Source organism: Oryctolagus cuniculus, chromosome 7 (genome assembly GCF_964237555.1).
Source record: "Oryctolagus cuniculus chromosome 7, mOryCun1.1, whole genome shotgun sequence".
NCBI lineage: Eukaryota > Metazoa > Chordata > Mammalia > Lagomorpha > Leporidae > Oryctolagus > Oryctolagus cuniculus.
The window spans coordinates 136,389,581-136,405,382 of NC_091438.1; the positions used below are offsets into that span (position 1 = coordinate 136,389,581).

General features: G+C 44.3%; 1 protein-coding gene across 12 annotated transcripts in view; it reads right to left on the reverse strand.

The window, feature by feature from the left end:
- THRAP3 (thyroid hormone receptor associated protein 3) overlaps window positions 1-15,802 on the reverse strand; it is a 65,502-nt gene that overhangs the window by 26,119 nt on the left and 23,581 nt on the right. For 9 of the 12 annotated variants that reach the window (XM_051832197.2, XM_070078742.1, XM_051832194.2 and 6 more), the window contains one exon: window positions 15,678-15,778. The exons of the other annotated variants lie outside the window; for them this stretch is intronic. The gene's annotated coding sequence lies outside the window, so the exon portion shown is untranslated. The remainder of the gene's footprint in view (window positions 1-15,677; window positions 15,779-15,802) is intronic. 12 annotated transcript variants of the gene reach the window in all.

Genomic DNA, 15,802 nt, shown 5'->3' on the forward strand with positions numbered 1-15,802 from the left:
GGATCGGAAGTGGAGCAGCCAGGTCCTGAACCGGCACCCATAGGGGATGCCAGCACTTCAGGCCAGGGCTTTAACCCGCTGCACCACAGCACCAGCCCCCTTAAATTTTTTTTTTTTTTTTAATTTGACAGGTAGAGTTAAAGACAGTGAGAGAGAGAGAGAGAGAGAGAAAGGTCTTCCTTCCGTTGGTTCACTCCCCTAATGGCCGCTACGGCCAGTGCTGTGCCGATCCGAAGCCAGAGCCAGGTTCTTCTTTCTGGTCTCCCATGCGGGTGCAGGGGCCCAAGCACTTGGCCATCCTCCACTGCCCTCCAGGGCCACAGCAGAGAGCTGGACTGGAAGAGGAGTAACTGGAACTAGAACCGGCGCCCATATGGGATGTCAGCACCGCAAGCAGAGGATTAGCCAAGTGAGCCATAGCTTAAATGTATTTTTAAAACCACAGTTTCGGCCGTGGCTCACTTGGCTAATCCTCCACCTATAGCACCGGCACCCCGGGTTCTAGTACCGGCTGGGGCACTGGGTACTAGTCCCGGTTGCTCCTCTTCCAGTCCAGCTCTCTGCTGTGGCCCGGGAGGGCAGCAGAGGATGGCCCCCAAGTGCTTGGGTCCCTGCACCCACATGGGAGACCGGGAGGAAGTACCCGGCTCCTGGCTTCGGATCGGCACAGCACCAGCCGTAGTGGCCATTAGAGGAGTGAACCAACGGAAGGAAGATCTTTCTCTCTGTCTCTCTTTCACTGTCTATAACTCTCTGTCTCTAACTCTGTCAAAAAATAAAACAAAACAATAAAAATAAAAAAAAAAAACCCACACATTTTCGTGTGAAGTGGGGAGAAATAAAAGGTAAAGTCATCCAATTAATTAACCAAAATCATTCCAAGCCTTGCTGCTAATCCATTAAAAATCACATAATTCTCTTCTGAGACTTTTAAACCTCATTGCAATCACTTAAGACTACTATACATGCACCTTTTCTTATTTCTAGTAGTTCTTCTAAGTCCATGTCCTAAGAGGGGCAAATATATTAATACCACATTGGAAATTAATGCAGCACTTATACCATCTAAGAAGTACTCAGGGACATGGTTTCTTCTCAAACTGAAATTTACCCATAAGGACGTTCTGCTCCTTCAGTAACATCTGCCTTTCCTGTACATGCTGCTTCACTTAAAACACTGATAGGGGCTGGCACTGTGGCACAGCAAGTAAAGCCACCATCTGCAGCGCCAGCATCCCATACTGGTGCCAGTTCGAGTTTGGCTGCTCCACTTCTGATCAAGCTCTCTGCTTATGCACCTGGGAAAGCAACAGAAGATGGACCAAATGCTTGGGGCCCTGCACCCATGTGGGAGACTGAGAAGAAATTTCTGGCTTTGGACTGGTCCAGTTCCAGCCACTGTAACCATCTGGGAAGAGCCAGCAGATGGAAGATCTCTCTCTCTCTCTCTTTCTGCCTCTCTCCTTCTCCATCCTTACCTCCCTCCGTCTCGCTAACTCTTTCAAATAAATAAATCTTTCTTTAAAAAAAAAAAATTTAAGAGAAAGTCTAATCCCGAAGAATTGTGGCAAAAGATGAAGACAGTTCACGAACGTAAAATATGCCTCAGATGAAAACATGTCCCCGCAAACATTCTTCCCCCATCAATGGTGGAGAATGTGGCCACATTCCCATGCCAGCAGTATAGAAGAACTGGCTGATGGAAAAAGGAGCAATCAACACTTCCTATCTATCTCTGCTTGGCAGGTCAAGGATGCAAAAATATAAGACCTACTTTGGAAACTCCTACTTAACAGCCAAATATTCTCAGCTTCTTTTTAACTTTTACTTATTTTCATTTTACTTGAAATGCAGACAAAGACAGGGAGATATCTTCCAACTGTTGGTTCACTCACCAAAGCTTCCAATAGTCAGGGATGCCAGGCTAAAGCCAGGAGTCTGGAACCCAATCCAGGTCTCTGAGGGGCCCAGATACTTGAGCCATAACCTACTGCCTCAAAGGTGAGCATCAGCAACAAACTGGACCAGAAGTGGAGTAGTCAGTCAAGCCCTCTGATACGGGATGCGGGCACCTAAAGCAGTAATTCTGCTGCTGTGCCTATCCTTGCTTTCCAACATTCCTTAGATGATATGATCTTAGAATATGCACTTATTACCCTGGCTTGCTCTTGAATCAATGCCAGTTTGTCCCACCTCATTGGGATACTCAGGGTTTAAGGTAGTTCTCCAAATGTGGTCTGACTAGAAAAGAACTATTTAGAAACCACTAAGGCATCCTAAGACTTCTTTCTACAAGCTACACCACAAGGTGCTTCAGGGTGAGCTCAGACTCACTAAAGCCTGAAGTCCTTTCTCAGAAACCCTTCCTCTGCTGCAAGATGTGCCCCTCCATCTTATAGTTACACAATTGTTGCTCTATTTCTTTTTCCCCTTTTATTTAATATCCAACTGTAAAATTTCAAACAGCCTTTTGAAATCATTTCGAATACAATTCTGTTACTTGGAGAAAGGGTTTTTCTTCAAACTGCTCCACAAAGAGCCACCTTAGAGTGTGGACCAGAACCAACACCCTTTCCAAGGCCCAAGTCTTCTCAGCCAATACCAAAAAGACCAATGGGCCTTGGAAGAACATATTCATTTTACTTACAACAAAACAGTAGTTGTGAGATACATAATTACAAGGCTTTTATACCATTAAAAACATACTATTTTTCAAATCCAAGAAAAAGAATTACTATTGGCAAAAAAAGCCAAAGCAAAATTCTCCAAATCAAAAACTTTCAAAGATAAGGCAATAGGCCATCCTAAGAGTTCCAACTGTGCCAGTCCTAAATAGCCAACACACAAACTATCGTTCAGTCTGCACATACCAGGTTTACACTGAAAAAGCTCTTCTCAGAAAAGTCTTAGTTGATTATTTTTTATGGGACGAGCAAATAAATATGTATGGTAGCTTCTATAATCCATCAATTCTAAACTTACTCTATGACAGGATATTCAGTTTCTTTAGGAGGTCTAGCATTCTCAGAGCACTTCTCAGGGTGTGAACTCCAATTTCACTGTCCACTTCGTGAACAATATAAGACAGAGCTTAACGTATTCTAATAAGCAACAGCCACCTGGTGTAGTACTGAAACATACAGGTGTCTTCATCTTACTAGCCAGAGTTATTAGGATGTCCGAACACCATGAAGCTTTCATTTTTTGTTAAACGTGTATTTTTTTTTTTAAAAGGTAGGATTATAGACAGTGAGAGAGACAGAAAGGTCTTCCTTCCGCTAGTTCACTCTCCAATAGGCCACTCCAGCTGGCACTGCGCCAATGTAAAGCCAGGATCCAGGTATTTCTTCCTGGTCTCCCATGCTGGTGCAGGGGCCCAAGCACTGGGCCATCCTCCACTGCACTCCCGGGCCACAGCAGAGAGCTGGACTGGAAGAGGAGCAACCGGGACAGAATCCGGCACCCTGCCACCTATGTAGGAGATCAGAATGGAGTTTCTGGCTCTTAGTTGGGGCCTGGCCTAGACCTGACTATCGCAGTTATTTTGGGAGTGAACCAGCGATGGAAGAATCTGTCTCTATCTCTCCCCCTTTCTCTGTACCTCTCTACCTTTCAAATAAGTAAATAAGCATTTTTTAAAAATTAAAATTTTAGGGGCCAGCAACATGTTGCGGCAGGTTAAAGAGCTGCCTGCAATGTTGGCATCTCATATGCCAGCTGGGAGTCCCGGCCACTCCATTTGCAATCCAGCATCCTGCTAATACACCTGTGAAAGCAGTGGAAGATGGCCCAAGTCCTGAGACCCCTGAACCTGAATGGGTGCACCCAATGTACCAAAGAGAAGCTCCTGGCTCCTGGCTCCAGCCTGGGCCAGCCTTAGCCATTGCAGCCATCTGGAAGGTGAACCAGCAGACAGAAGTAACTCTAAGTCTCATTTTCAAACAGAAAAATAAATTTTTTTAAAAATTTATTGGGGCCGGCAATGTGGCATAGTGGGTAAAGCTGCCACATGCAGTGCCAGCATCCCATTTGGAAATCCAGTTCAAGTCCCAGCTGCTCCACTTCCGATCCAGCTCTCCATTATAGCCTGGGATAGCAGTAGAAGACGGCCCAAGTCCTTGGGCCCCTGCACCCAGGTGGGAAAACCCAGAGGAATCCCCTGGCTCCTGGCTTCAGATTGGTGCAGCTCTGGTTGTTGCGGCCAATTGGGGAGAGCTCCAGCAGATGGAAGACCTCTCTCTCTGCCTAACTCTTTCAAATAAATAAATCTTTAAAAAAAAAAAAAAAAAAAAAAAGAAAAGAAAGAAAGAAAAGATACCTACTGAGAGACAGAGATATCATAGTTAAAAATCAAAGTCAACAAAAGGTTTAAAAATGGATTTTCTCCCCTCTTTCTGATTGAGACAAACAGAGTAGACAGTAAAGGGTTGCATTTTTTATGCAGCATGCAAAATTACAGGATATCTATCTTGACAATGAAATAAATGAATTAAGGTTGGGACAAGTTAGCAGCCCATGCTTGATAAAATTATATTTAAAACATTTAGCTCCTCTTGCTCCACATCTAGAGTATGTTCGATGAGGGTCGGCACTGTGGCACAGCCAGTAGAGACACCGCCTGCAGTGCCAGCATCCCATATGAGCACCGGTTTAACTCCTGGCTGCTCCACTTCCAGACCAGCTCTCTCCTATGGCCTTGCAAAGCAGAGGAAGATGGCCAAATCCTTGGGCCCCTACGCCCGTGTGGGACCTTGGCTCCTGTCTTTAGATCAGCTTAGCTCCAGCTGTTGTGGCTATTTGGGGAGTGAACCAGCAGATGGAAAATCTCTTGGCCAGCGCCGCAGCTCACTAGGCTAATCCTCCACCCAGCGGCACCGGCACACTGGGTTCTAGTCCCGGTTGGGGCACCTATTGAGCCACGGTGCCAGCCTTATAAAAAAAAAAAAAAAAAAAACAACAACTTTAAAAAAATGAATTAACAGGTAGAGAATGATCCAACATGGGAATCAGGCCACTCATCAGACTCATAGAATGACAAACACCATGAAAAACACTCTGACCTCGGAATCAGCCCTTAAGTCTTTCTGTCTGGCTGAAAAGCCCATGAGAACATTTTAGCCGTAGAAAGCCAAGACACTGGCAAAAAATGATCTACAGGAAAGATCTCTGAGTGAGATCCCAGTGGAAAGAAAAGACCATTAAAAAAGGATGTATTTTTCTCTGAAGGGAAGAAAAAACTTCCACTTTGCTTATGGCCCTGTCCAAATACTGACAGTTTGTGGACTCAAAAGGCTTCCATAGGGGCCGGCGCTGTGGCTCAGCAAGTTAACGCCCTGGCCTGACGTGCCCGCATCCCATATGGGTGCCGGTTCTGGTCCTGGCTGCTCCACTTCCGATCCAGCTCTCTGCTATGGCCTGGGAAAGCGGTAGAGGATGGCCGAAGTCCTTGGGCCCCTGCACCCATGTGGGAGACCCAGAAGAAGCTCCTGGCTCCTGGCTTCAAATTGGCACAGTTCCAGCTGTTGCAGTCAACTGGGGAGTGAACCAGGAGATGGAAGAGATCCTGCCTTCAGATGGGTGCAGCTCGAACTGTTGTGGCTGTCTAGGGAGTGGGCCAGTGGACAGAAGACCTCTCTCTCTCTCTCCCTCTCTCTAACTCTGCCTTTCAAATAAAAAAATAATAATAAAAAAATAAAAAGGGGTTGGCGCCGTGGCTCAATAGGCTAATCCTCCGCCTTGTAGCGCCAGCACACCGGGTTCTAGTCCCGGTTGGGGCGCCGGATTCTGTCCCGGTTGCCCCTCTTCCAGGCCAGCTCTCTGCTGTGGCCCGGGAAGGCAGTGGAAGATGGCCCAAGTCCTTGGGCCCTGCACCCCATGGGAGACCAGGAGAAGCACCTGGCTCCTGCCTTTGGATCAGCACAGTGCGCAGGCCGCAGCGTGCCAGCTATGGTGGCCATTGGAGGGTGAACCAACGGCAAAAGGAAGACCTCTCTCTCTGTCTCTCTCTCTCACTATCCACTCTGCCTGTCAAAAAATAAAAAAATTAAAAACAAATTTAAAAATTAAAAAAAGGTACAAAATCAATGATAAATGAGCCACAAAATGTTTGTGGTAAAGACAGACCCAAAATTACCAAGAAAGAAATTCAGAACTCATAAAGGGTTTTAGGAAAAGCAGACAGGCCTAATTTGTACTCTGTATGCTTCTGGATAGTTAGGGCAGAAAAGCAGAGTTCAAGTGAAACATTAAACATGTTTACTATTTTATGCTTTTCTCTGGAGACTGTCGTCTCCTGAGTAAAAATGGAAAGAAAGAAAGGAATCAAGAGTAGCTGTGGCATCCCTAAGGTAACAGTCTGCCAGGTATTCACACCCCACCTAAAGCCCCAGAAGAAATCAAACCAAAGCAGTCTTTCTGACATTTACTCTGGCTGCTGTTGAATGGCTCTTAAATCATTTAGTAAGTTAAATCATTTAGTAAGTTAAATCAGTAACAATTATTTTATTTCTAAAGTCTTAAAATTTATAGAAAAGAATACTCACATATACATTAATTAAACACCCTCCTTTTTAAAAGGGAGGAAAATGCTTCAAGGAAAAAGGTCATTTCCCCTTTTAACACTTTAAAATAAAATGTATCTGGGTAGTTCTGAAATTCTTAAACTTTAAAAACTATGTTCTGGGCTGGTACTATGGCATAGGGGGTTAATCTGCAGCCTGTGACACTGGCATCCCATATTGGCATTGAGTCGTATCTTAGATGCTACTCTTCTGACCCAGCTCCCTGCTAATGGCCTTGGAAAAGCAGCAGAGGATGGCCCAAGAGGCTGGGTCCCTGCTACCCACATGGGAGACCCAGAGGGAGCTCCTGGCTCCAGCCAGGCCCAGTTCTGACAGTTGAGAGCATCTGCCATCTGGGGAGTGAACTAGCAGATAGAAGGGGTGTGTGTGTATGTGTGTGTGTGTGTGTCTTTTCCTCTTTCTGTAATTCTGCCTTTCAAATAAAGTAATCCTTAAAAAGGGGGTGGGGGGAGCAGGAGTGGCAGACACAAGATAGGGCAGACATGATAGAATCACTTGTTTCTTATATAATTTTTCAAGCCAGTCAGTGAGTTTACATGTGATCTCCCTCCACTATTCTCTTTTTTGAAGATTTATTTATTTGAAAGGCAGAGAGACAAAGGGAGAACCAGAGACAGAGACCTTCCAGCTGTTGGTTCATTCCCAGATGCCTACAAGAGCTAGGTCTGGGCCAGGCTGAAGCCAGGAGCTAGGAACTCCTCCAACACGAGTGGCAGAGGCACTTGGGCCTTCTTCTCTGTCTTCTGAGGCCCATTATCAGGAAGCTGGACAAGAAGTAGAGCAACCATGGCCTGGGAAAGGAGTGGAGGATGGCCCAAGTCCTTGGACCCCTGCACCCACTTGGGAGACCCAGAAGAAACTACTGGCTTTGGATCGGCGCAGCTCCGGCCATTGTGGCCATCTGGGGAGTGAACCAGCAGATGGAAGATATCTCTCTCTCTCTGCCTCTGCCTCTCTGTAACTCTGCCTTTCAAATAAATAATAAATAAATCTTCAAAAAAAGTAGAGCACCCAAGACTTCAATATTCACTTCAATATGCAATGCTGGCATCCCAAGTGGTTGTTTAACCTGCTGTGCCAAAATACCAGCTCCTCCCTTCCACTATTCTAAAACTGCTGACATTCCACAAGCTAACAGTATTGGTACTTTTATTTTCAATGTGAAGTCAAATATCTTATACTGATACTAAATAAACAAAAAAAACCCACTAAGTAACAATTTCTATATGACCCTAAATAAATGTAACTATTTTTATTTTTTTAAAGATTTGTCTATTTGAAAGGCAGAGCCAGAGAGAGGCAGAGGCAGAGAGAAGTTGTCCATCCACTGCTTCACTTCCCAAACGGCCACAACAGCCAGAGCTGGGTTGATCCAGAGCCAAGGTGCTTCAGTCAGGTCTCCCACGCAGTTTCAAGGGCCCTTGGGCCATCCTCTACTGCTTTCCCAGGTGATAGCAGAGAGCTGGATCGGAAGTGGAGCGCCTGGGACACAAACACGCACCCACATGGGGTGCCGGCCCTGCAGGCAGCAGCTTGACCTGCTATGCCACAGCACCAGCCCAAATATCTCTTTTTTTTATTACTCCAAGTTCACTTTGGAAACATCACAATCAGATTATTTCATTTTTATATTTTATAACTTTACAGGTTAAGAAGACCCTGCCTTACAGCCAACTGGAATTTTTTTTTTTTTTTTTTTTTTTTGACAGGCAGAGTGGACAGTGAGAGAGAGAGACAGAGAGAAAGGTCTTCCTTTGCCGTTGGTTCACCCTCCAATGGCCGCCGCGGCCGGTGCACCACGCTGATCCAAAGGCAGGAGCCAGGTACTTATCCTGGTCTCCCATGGGGTGCAGGGCCCAAGCACTTGGGCCATCCTCCACTGCACTCCCTGGCCACAGCAGAAAGCTGTTTTTATTATGGATGCACTGAATCTAATACATACAAAAGGAGAGAAGATAGTAGAAACCCAAGTGTACCCTTATCTAGCCACAAAAATTATCAACACCCTGCAGGCAGGATGTATTCAAGGTAAAAATCCTAATAAGTATAAGTGGACACAGCCAGTCCCTTTTAACTCCTTTCCTTTTAATAAATCAGATTCCTTATTATAAAGAAGCAACACACAATGATGGGTACCTGGCCTTTATGTGTTTGTCCCTGTGAGCACTCTGAAATTCTAAAATATAATCATTTAGAACAAACAATACTAATGTAAACTGAAACAAATTTAAGTGAAAATGTAAACTATATGCCAATTATAAGACTCAGGTATTTCAAAATACCATTCCTACTATGGTATTTGCAGAAATTTCTTTTTGAAAGTATAAATAACTCATAACAACTAAGACAATTATGAGAGGGAATAAACACATTTTTTATTAGTAGTAGTAGTAGTAGAAGTAGTAGTATTTAATAACTCCAAACGACTAAAAAAGAACTAGGATCAAATCTTGGCTCTGGGGCCAGTGCTGTGGTGCAGCAGGTTAACGCCCTGGCCTAAAGCGCCAGCATCCCATATGGGAGCCGGTTCGAGTCCCAGCTGCTCCTCTTCCGATCCAGCTCTCTGCTATGGCCTGGGAAAGCAGTAGAAGATGGCCCAAGTCCTTGGGCCCCTGCACCCGCATGGGAGACCCGGAAGAAGTTCCTGGCTCCTCCTGATCAGCGCAGCTCTGGCCACTGCGGCCATCTGGGGAGTGAACCAGCAGATGGAAGACATCTCTCTCTGTCTCTACCTCTCTCTGTAATTCTTTCAAATAAATAAAATAAATCTAAGAAAAAGTTATAGAAAAAAATCTTGGCTCTACCAGCCACTAGCTGGACAAAATACTCTCTCAGCCTTCCAGAAGTGATCTTTACCTCACAGGAGTAGCATTAGAAATGAAGCAGCATACACAAAGAGCCTGGCATACTTGAGGTGAGTTCATACCTTAAGTTCTTGTATTTTTTTACTATTGACCTGCCTGTAAGTAGCAAGTGATCAGACATCTCTGCACACAGAAAATAAGGCATATTATACCTTTCCTGGCTAAACTGGCATATGTCACATTGAAGAAGGGCACTAGAAGAGGAGGGCCTGTGATTAAGGAAGACATGTCAAAAGGTTATATTTACCTTTGGAAAACAAATCTCTTTGATGCAGAACGTTAGCAGGCAAAATCAACAGCAAACTCAGATGTCATTAACTTAGAACTTTTTATCACAATATCCCCAATGGGAAACAACTTTTTGATGCCTCCTCCTGAGAATTTACTCAACAGGTATCTGAAGCTCAGGATCATCTATGCAATTAACGTGTCATCATCAGGAATCAATGAACAGCACAGCTGGCAGTTTAAATAATCTTCGATTCACTCCAGAGGCTCCTTTCCTATATTCCTTTGGGGATGGTAACAGTAATTTTATTCCCATTTTAAATGAGTTCATGTTACCATGGGGGAATATTTTCTTACTTCTTAGAGAAATCCTGGCTTTTCATTTTTAAAAGGCATTTATTTATTTGAAAGTCAGAGTTACAGAGAGGGAAAGAGTGAGAGAGGTCTTCCATCTACGGTTCACTTCCCAGCAGACCAAAGCGAGGACCCAGGAGCTTCTTCCAGGTTTCCCATGTGGGCTACAGGAGCCCATACACTTGGGTCATCTTCAACTGCTTTTTTCAGGCCATTAAAAGGGAGCTGGATTGGAAGTGAGAAGCCATGACGCAAACCAGCACCCATATGGGAAACTGGGGTTGCAGGCAGCAGCTTTACCCACTATGCCACAATGCTGGCCTCAGCTTTATTTTTTTTTAATTTAGGCACTATAATTTATATTAACTAACAACATATAGTTTCCTTCTAGCTCTCATTATGGTAAACCTTTTAAACTAAATTAAGCAGACCTGAAAACTTCATTATTACTACTGCAATACACACACAGGTATAATACAGCAATATAACACTTATTAAAAATGTCCATCAATATTCTAATTCAGGGAACCACAAAGAGATTCAGAACCAGTGGGCTATGGACATTCTTTGCAGATTCCAAGTGTGGTTTCTCTCTGTCAAGTAATCCCCCTACCACTGATGCAGACACCCACCATTTTACAAAATTCTATACAAAGCTTGTTCACAACTATATCAGGAGAAAGAAGCTGTCTGACATCTTCTGCAGATACTAGCCTTTTTTTTTTTTTTAAAGATTTATTTATTTTACTTAAAAGTCAATTACACAGAGAAAGGAGAGGCAGAGAGAGAGAGAGACGTCGTCCATCCGATGTTTCACTCCCTAATTGGCCACAACAGCCGGAACTGCACCGACCCGAAGCCAGGAGCTTCTTCCATGTCTCCCACGCAGGTGCAGGGGCCCAAGGACTTGGGCCATCTTCTACTGCTTTCCCAGGCCATAGCAGAGAGCTGGATCGGAAGTGGAGCAGCTGGGTCTCGAACTGGTGCCCTTATGGGATGCTGGCGCTTTAGGCCAGGGCGTTAACCTGTTGCACCACAGCACTGGTACCCCCATGATACTACCCTTTTAAAGATCAAATCGGGGCTGGCCCTGAGGCATAGTGAGTAAAGCCACCTCCTGCAGTGATGGCATTCCATATGGGCGCCGGTTTGAGTCCCAGCAGCTCCTCTCCCGCTCTCTGCTATGGCCTGGGAAAGTATTAGATGGCCCAAGTCCTTGGGCCCCTACAACCACATGGGAGACCTGGAAGTAGCTCCTGGCTTTGGATCGGCGCAGCTCAGGCTGCCGCGGCCAACTGAGAAGTGAACCAGCGAATGGAAGACCTCTCTTTTCTCTCTCTCTGCCTCTCCTTGTCTCTCTGTGTAACTCTTTCAAAAAACAAATCTTTAAAAAATAAATAAATGTCAAATAATCTTCCCCAAACAAGTCTATCACACAGAAGTTTAGAGGAAAAGAAATGCTTATGTGTTAAACTTATTCTGTTAAGTTAATACATTGCTACCTTATATTTTATTTAGAATATGGCAGGGAATAGCTCAACAACTTAATACTATTAGTTAAGCGATTCCTTCAGAATTATCAACTCTAGCTGCACTATCCTATTCACATGTGGCTGCTGAGCACCTGAAATGAGGTCATTCTAAGTTGAGGTGAATTTTAGGCATAAAATAAACCCAGAATTCCAGACAAAATTTAAAAAAAAAAAAAAAAAAAAAAAAAAGAGAATGTAGAGTATCTCATTAACTTTTAAGTTAGTTGCATGCTAAGATGAAAATGTGTTAGAAACATTAAACTGCACTAAATACATCTTTATAGTTAAATTTATCTTTTTTTTAATGTGGCTACTAGAAAATTTTCAATGACATGCAACTCCCGTTAGACTTCTATTGGGGAGCACTGTCCTTAAGACAACCGTGATTACGCCTTTTCAAATGCTCAAGATTTGAACATTTTCCAATTTTGCCTAGTTACTTTTTAAAAAATATATATTTATTTGAAAGGTGGAGTCACAGAGGCAGAGGCAGAGGGGGCAGAGACAGACAGACAGACAAAGAGTCTTCCACCCGCTGGTTCATTCCTCAAATGGCTACAATGGGAGGAGCTGGACCCATCCAAAGCCAGGTGCTAGGAGCTTCTTCCAGCTCTCCCGCAGGGGCAGGGGCCAAGGACTTGGGCCATCTTCTACTGCTTTCCCAGGCTATAGCAGAGAGCTGGATCAGAAGTGAAAGCAAGCAGACTCAGATGGCACCACATGAAATGCCAGTACTTTAAATTTACCCTCTACACCACAGTGTGGGCCACTGCCTAGTCACTTTTTAAAAACAAATTATTTATGGGCCGGTGCCGCGGCTCACTAGGCTAATCCTCCACCTACGGCACCGGCACCCCGGGTTCTAGTCCCAGATGGGGCGCTGGATTCTGTCCCGGTTGCTCCTCTTCCAGTCCAGCTCTCTGCTGTGGCCCTGGAAGGCAGTGGAGGATGACCCAAGTGCTTGGGCCCCACACCCCACATGGAAGACCAGGAGGAAGCACCTGGCTCTGGCTTCGGATTGGCGCAGCACACCGGCCGTAGCGGCCATTTGGGGAGTGAACCAACAGAAGGGAGACCTTTGTCTCTGTCTGTCTCTCTCACTGTCTAACTCTGCCTGTCAAAAAAAAAATTATTTATATGGGGCTGATGTTGTGACACAGCAGGTTAAGTAGCCATCTGTGATGGTGGCATTCCATCCACATCAAGGCAACAGTTTGAGTTCCAGCTGCACTGATTCCAATACAAATCCCTGATAATGTAAGGCAGCAGAAGATGGCCCTAGTACTTGGGCGCTTGCCACCCACATGGGAGACCCAAATGGAGTTCCAGGCTCCTGGCTTCAACAGGGGCTGCTGCAGTCATTTAGCAGACAGAAGCGCAAGCTCTCTTATTCTCTTACTCTGCCTTTCAAATAAATAAATTTGAAGAAAAATGATTTTTTTAAAAATTTATTTTATTTACTTGAAAGAGTTACAGAGAGAGGTCTTCCATTCTGTTGGTTCACTCCAGAAATGACTGCAACGACCAGGGCTGAACTGATCCGAAGTCAGGAGCTTCTTCTGGGTCTCCAACGTGGATACAAGGACCCAAGAACATGGACCATCTTCTACTGCTTTCTCAGTCTATAACAGCAGAGAGCTAGATTGGAAGAGGAGCAGCCAGGACTCGAACCGGTGCCTCTATGAGATGCTAGCGCCACAGGCTGGGGCTTTAACCCGCTGTGCCACAGGATCAGCCCTGGAAAATTATTTCTACACTAAAATTCTATATCTAGTCAAGTTCACGAACAATACGAAGGCAGAAATAAAAGCACTTTTACACAATGTCTAAAAATTTTATCTGTTTTATATTCTTTTCTTTGGAAGCTAAAGGATAAAGGTATTCCTCCAAAGCAAAAGGCTGATTCAAAAAGATCATGGGATCCAGCCCAAGAAAAGGAAGAAAAACATCTGGATGATGATGCGAGCACAACAGCTGTACTGCTGCCTAGAAGTACATGTCCAGATGCAACTGAGCAAGTGTCTCCAAATTACTTTCCATATAGCCAAAATGCTTAAATGCACTGAGGAAAATTTACACTAATGCATGGAGTTTAGAAAGGAACTACCAATAAAAACACAGAAACCAGGGGCCCACGCTGTGGCAAGCAGGTAAAGCCACCACCTGCAGTGCTGGCATCCCATGTGGGTGACAGTTCGAATCCCAGCTGCTCCACTTCTGATCCAGCTCTCTGCCATGGCCTGGGAAAGCAATAGAAGATGGCCCAAGTCCTTGTGCCTCTGCACACATGTGGGAGACCCAGAAGAGGCTCCTGGCTTCAGATCTGCCCAGCTCCAGACATTGCTGCCATTTGGGAAGTGAGCCAGTAGATGGAGGACCGCTCTCTCTGACTCTTTCTGCTTCTGCCTCCCTGCAGCTCTGCCTTTCAAATAAATAACTAGCTCTTAAAAGAAACACAGAAGCAAGGCAAAACAGGTTTTTAAAAAGACTAATTATTAGCACCAAAGAAAACACACACTTGTGCAAAAAAGGCAAAGCAGGTGCCAGCATTGGCACAGGTTAAGTTACATCCCAAAACAGAATGCCAGTTTAAGTACCTGCTGCTCGGCTTCCAATTCAGCTCCCCACTAGTGTACCCAGAAAAGCAGCAGATGATGGCCCAAGTACATGAGCTGCTGCCATCCACGAGGGAGATCTGTATGGACTTAAAGGGTCCTGTCTTCAGCCTAGCCCAGCCCCAGCCACTGAAACCATCTCGGGAATGATCCAGCAAATGAAGATCTACCTGCCTGTCTCTGTCTCACTGCCTTTCAAGTTAAAAAAATAAATAAATAAATAAATAAAAATAAATTAAAAAACCTTAAAAAAAAAAAGGGCATCCATAGCACAATAGCATACAACAAAATTAGACAGTGAACAACACTGCCAGCCATGAAATACTCTAACCAAAATTACTTTCTATATATAAATGTTAGTCTGTGAGGTGGTCAGGGAAATATACCAAAAAACAACTCTATCTAAGGTGGGAAGTCAACAGATAACACCAAACATGGAAAGAAAAATAAGTTTATTATTTAGAGGGGCAATACACAATGAATAGCTGCTTTCAGGCACAAGGAAGGGAAGAAGTACTGTTTTTTCAGTCTGATATGTCTAGATAATAGTTTTCTACCACATATGAATAAAGTTTCCTAACACTACAAATAAATATATAAAATGCTTTTTAAGCTTAAGAAAATATACTCTGAAAAGAAGTCATATATATGTAAGAATGTAATCTTATCATTTATTCACCACAGGGAAAATAAGGGAAAAGCCTGTGTGCCCACCAAAAAGGGACTAGTTAAGAAATCACTGGGTCTGGCATGGTGGCATAGTGGGTAAAGCTACCACCTGCAGTGCCAGCATCCCATACAGGTGCCGGTTCTAGTCCCAGCTACCCCACTTCTCATCCAGCTCTCTACTATGGCCTGAGAAAGCAGTAGAAGATGGCTCAAGTTCTTGGGCCCCTGCACCCGTGTGGGAAGTCCTGGAGGAAGTACCTGGCTCCTGGCTTCAGATGGGCCATTAAAGCCAATTGGGGAGCGAACCAGCAAATGGAAGACCTCTCTTTTCTCTCTCTCTGTCTTTCCTTCTCTCTGTGTGTAACTCTGACTTTCAAATAAATAAATAAATCTTTAAAAAAAAAAAAAAAAAAAAGAAATCATGGGGACTGGCACTGGGGATATAGGAGGTATGGGTGCTAATTCCTGTTCTAGCTGCTCCACTTCTGATCCAGATATATGCTAATGGCCTGGAAAAAGAACAGAAGATGGCCTAAGTGTTTGGGCTCCTGCCACCCACATGGGAGACCTAGAGGAAGCTCCTGGCTTCAGCCTGGCCCAGCACTCACTGTTGCAGCCATCTGGGGTGTGAACCAGCAGATGGAAAACCTCCCTCTCTTTCTCTCTTGCTTGCTCTGTCTTTCAAATAAATAAATCTTTTTGAAAAAGATTTTTAAAAAACACTTCATAACAACCCCGAAATTTCAAAGAAGCCTCTGGATAATCATTTCCAAACATAAGATTGATTTTATAAATCAATGAAGTTATCAGTCCTTCTTAAAACCAGGCATTTACCTTATTACAACGATTCAACTTGGACTGGATCCAAGGTACTACCTCAAAACAAGAGTGGCAATGTCACTGGAGTCTCCAATTTACAAATTCAGGATACAATTCTGAAATGAGATGAAATAAGCAAT